Source organism: Aspergillus aculeatus (genome assembly GCF_001890905.1).
Source record: "Aspergillus aculeatus ATCC 16872 unplaced genomic scaffold ASPACscaffold_14, whole genome shotgun sequence".
Taxonomy (NCBI): domain Eukaryota; kingdom Fungi; phylum Ascomycota; class Eurotiomycetes; order Eurotiales; family Aspergillaceae; genus Aspergillus; species Aspergillus aculeatus.
The window spans coordinates 583,598-588,156 of NW_017962989.1; positions in this window are offsets into that span (position 1 = coordinate 583,598).

Consider the following 4,559-nt stretch of genomic DNA (forward strand, 5'->3'; position numbering starts at 1 on the left):
GTCGAGGAGACTCCTGCTGTCGAGGAGACTCCTGCTGTCGAGGAGACTCCTGCTGTCGAGGAGACTCCTGCTGTCGAGGAGACTTCTGCTGTCGAGGAGACTCCTGCTGTCGAGGAGACTCCTGCTGTCGAGGAGACTCCTGCTGTCGAGGAGACTCCTGCTGTCGAGGAGACTCCTGCTGTCGAGGAGACTCCTGCTGTCGAGGAGGTCCCTGCTGTCGAGGAGGCCCCTGCTGTCGAGGAGACTCCTGCTGTCGAGGAGACTCCTGCTGTCGAGGAGACTCCTGCTGTCGAGGAGGCCCCCGCCGTGGAGGAGCTTCCTGCTATCGAGGAAGCCCCTGTTGTCGAAGCTGCTGCCGAAGAGACTCCCACCGTCGAAGAGACTCCTGCTGCCGAAGAGACTCCTGCTGCCGAAGAGACTCCTGCTGCCGAAGAGACTCCCGCTGTGGAGGAGACCCCCGCCGTCGAAGAGACTCCCGCCGTGGAGGAGACCCCCGCCGTCGAAGAGACTCCCGCCGTCGAAGAGACCCCCGCCGTCGAAGAGACTCCCGCTGTCGAAGAGACTCCCGCTGTCGAGACCGCTACTGTGGATGAAACCCCCGCCGTCGAAGAAACTCCCGCCGTCGAAGAAATCCCCGCCGTCGAGGAGACTCCCGCAGTCGAGGAGGCCTCCGCCGTGGAGGAGACCCCTGCTGGTGAGGAGGTTTCTGCTGTCGAGGAAGCCCCTGCTGTTGAGGAGACCCACGCCCTTCACGAGAGCGCTGCTCCAGAAGTCACCACCGAGAAGTCTCAGGAAGAGCCTAAGGAAGCCCCTGTTGTCGAAGAAACTCCCATCGAGGAGACTCTCCCCGAGGTGCCTGCAGCAATCGTCGCTGACGAGCCTAAGGAGGCACCGGTTGTTGAGGAGACCCCCATCGAGAAGACTATCGATGAGGTTGAGCCGACTGCAGCAGCTGTGGAGGAGCCGGTCACTGTGCCCGTCCAAGAGCCTGTTGAGGAGTCTGTTCCTGAGGTCGCCGAGAAGGAGGCAGTTGTTGAAGCGCCCGCCGCGGAAGACTTTATTCCTGCAGTCGTCAAGGAAGATGTTGCCCGCGTGACGGAAAGTGTTGACGAGCCTGTTGCCGCTGAGCCAACACCCGAGACTGTTGCATCCGAGTCTGCTCCCGAGTCTACTCCGGTCGAGGCGGCTGAGGAACCCCAAGTGCAGGAGGAGGAGCAACTTTCTGAACGTGTGTCTTTCGCCGAGATTGAAGGCAAGGAGGTGCAAGCTCCCATCAATGGAGTCATCAACACGCAGACGGCTGCCCAAGAGGAAGTCACCGACGCTGCTAGCGCCGTCAAGGAAGACACTCCTGTCGAGCCGGCTTCGTTGCAGTCGGAGGAAGGCAGCAGAGAAGTTGTTCCTGAAGATTCTGTCGCTTCTGAACCTGTTGCGGAGGCTGCTACGGAGCAAGAGTTCCCCAAGGACAGTCTTCTGACACCTGAGATTATTGCCGCCGGCGCTGCCGCCGCCGTTGCTGCCGGAACTGCTGCTGCCGTTGGAGCCGCTTCGGTCTCCCACAAGGAGGCTGAGGCTGCTGCACCTGCTGAGACCAAATCACAGGAACCCCAGCCCGAGAACAAGGACAAGGCCGTCAATGTTGTGCCTGGAACTTGGCCCACTGAGGGTAAGAGCTCTCCGGCCACGAGTAAGCAGCTCGGAACTGACCCTGATGCAGCCCACGCCGGTGACGACGCCGCCAAATCGACCCGCCAGCCCACCGCCGAATCGTCATCGAACGCTGCCGACAAGGCCGTGGCCACCAAGGGAGATGAGAACCCTCGCTCACAGAGTCAAAATCGGTCAGTCACCGCTGTTTCTCTGAATCATAAGAAGCATGACAGCTGGTTGAAGACTATCTTACGCGCTGTGTTTACCAATTTCTTTGGAGCAATCTTTTCTCCCTTCCGCCGTCGCGGAGGGAACAACCAATAGATGTGTCTCCTGGAGATGCTGATTTCAATGAAGCCCTTTCCTTGGGAAGAGTGGAGATTTGTCCAGAGTTTTGCTGCTTACGTTTGTTTATTGCCAACGCTAATGTGAATCAGGAGTCTGTTCTTGATGACCGTTTTTGCTGCCCCCTTGCTCGCATTTGTTTGGCACGCATATACCCGCTGAGTTGTTCGAACTTTTTGATGCGAACCTGCGCCGCTCATTTTTATTACTCGAATCGATTCCCCTGTATTTGATATCTTCGATGGTTTTCTAGGACGAGTATGTTTATCGCTAGTGTTATTTTACTCTGCTCAAGATTGTTCGAGTGTTTTATTTGAAGTGTTTTAATGGTGAGGGCAAGACTGCTGTCTTTTCCGTGGCAGTGCAGTTGCAGTTTACAGTTTACAGTTTTGCGGTTTGTGCACAGTTCAGACGCAGATTATTGTTTACCCCATAGCATATAATGATGTCCTATGATTGATGATAATGAGATTACTGGTTCAATTAATTGTTTGTCTTGGTGTCTCTTGTTTATCATAGAATTATACATTGATTACACTGGGAACTTGATTCGATCACAACCACAGTAGCCCTATGATGGTTGATCACGCCTTAACCTTCTTAGTTCTGCATCACCGGTATCGAGTAGCAGAAAGGTGTGTAGTTGGCGGATTAGGGCTTCTGATCACCCTCGTATCTTCCGATCAGCACGAATGGATTCCAATGTCCCAGCACTAATATGCAACGTCTCCATTGGGTGCTCTAGGGACGTAGAATCTGCACATCTCGGCTCATATGCGCATTACCTCTTGTAACGCACTGGAAGTACGGGATTCGATACCGATTGCGACGGGAACGGACCCCTTTCATCCGTCTAGCTATAAGGAAGCCGAGGAGGATGAAACAAGTTGACAAGATATCAAACCGGCTCGATGGTTTCTTGGGTCGGGATTTTGACTCGGAGAACTTCTTCTTTTGATTCGGGCTTCTGTTCGGTTGTTGGTGCGCTAGTGTAGGCATGCATCGCTAGCTATGTTCAATTCTTAGGGAGTAACCCTCCCTCTCGCCACGAATTTCTCAACTTTTCATAAATTGCAAACAACGTTTCAACACCAAAGGCACAAAATAAATCGCTTAATAGAATTCTAGATAGAATCGTTAAGAAGTATGCAATACGAAATGCAGTCACCTCAAGCTCCGGTCAAAGAGTTTTTGTTTTTTGTTGAATTGTGAAATTCGTTACGAGCTGTGAGTTGAGATTCGCGGCGAGGGAGGATATGCTGGGCTGGGCTGGGCTGGGCTGGGCTGGGGTCTGGCTGGTAGTTCGAGTTGGGATGTTTGGGGCGGAATGGATTGATGGAATTTGCAAGTATGGTTGGTGGTGGAGTGGTAGTACTACTAGGAGAAGAAAGAGTAATAGCAACAGCACCAGCACCAGCACCAGCACCAGCACCAGCACCAGCACCAGCAAATAGCGAGTGTAGCACTGTTCGCCTCCGATCGCGACCAAGTAAAGCAACTAAGCAAGTAACTCCCCCACCCAGCTGGCAGATCGAAAAGAGAGGGCATGCATGCATGTATGTGTGTATGTATGGTCGCCGGGGAGGGTTTCTTCTATTCAGATCCGGGGTGCTTGAAACTTGAACCCCAAGGATCCATCACAATGCTCATAGCAGGGGTGGGTCTTGGGTATCCCCAGATAGATGGGATTCATAATATCTGGCAATATGGGAAGGTTCGGCTTACACGATTCCGAGGTATCAAGGATGGCACAGTACTTCCAGTTTAGAGCTCGATGGGGCTGACTTTTCTCTGAAATCTGGATGTCAAACTGAAGGGAGAGGGAGATGGGGCTGTAATTCTTGGGAGGGACTGGGTTTGGTTTCGGTTATAGCGGGACTGTCCTATCCTGAATTCCTTGAGTGTTCAATAGCTATGACTAGAAGAGCATCACTAGGTAGGCTAGGCTTTGGTGTCTTTCGAGCCGAATTACGAGGCGAAGGAGGTTATCGACGATTGATTCAACACTTGTATATTTGTTCATTAGATCCGAACATCGGTCTTGCGACATCATATGACGCACAACGTGAGATTGAAAAACAGGCAGACAGGCAGGTCAACCAGGACCCCGCTCACCCGAGAATAGATTTGATCCTCGATATGCTTAAAGGCGAAAGTAGAATAAGTAAATAGATACAAATAAATCACACGAATCGAAAGTAGAAGGTACACCCCCGCTGATGCACCAGGTTGAAAGTGGGCGCTGTGAAAGGCCAGACACCAAAAGGGGATAAAGAAAAGAAGGAAGAGACCTGTTCGCCTAGCTAATGCAAACGCAAATCAAGACATCCGGGGAATGAACCGAGGCAAAAATGCTCGCTGCGAACAAAACCACTTTTCGTATGCACCTTACCTGTCTCTTTCATGACGAGACAAACCGAATCCAACATGCAAGAAACCCGGGTAATGAACGGCCAACGCCAGTGCTAGTGAACAGAGCAGATAATCAAGGGGGGGAAAAGAGGTGGGAAGGCGGGAGTGGGATGTCGAGGGTATGAGATGAAGGAATGTGATTTTTGCGAAGT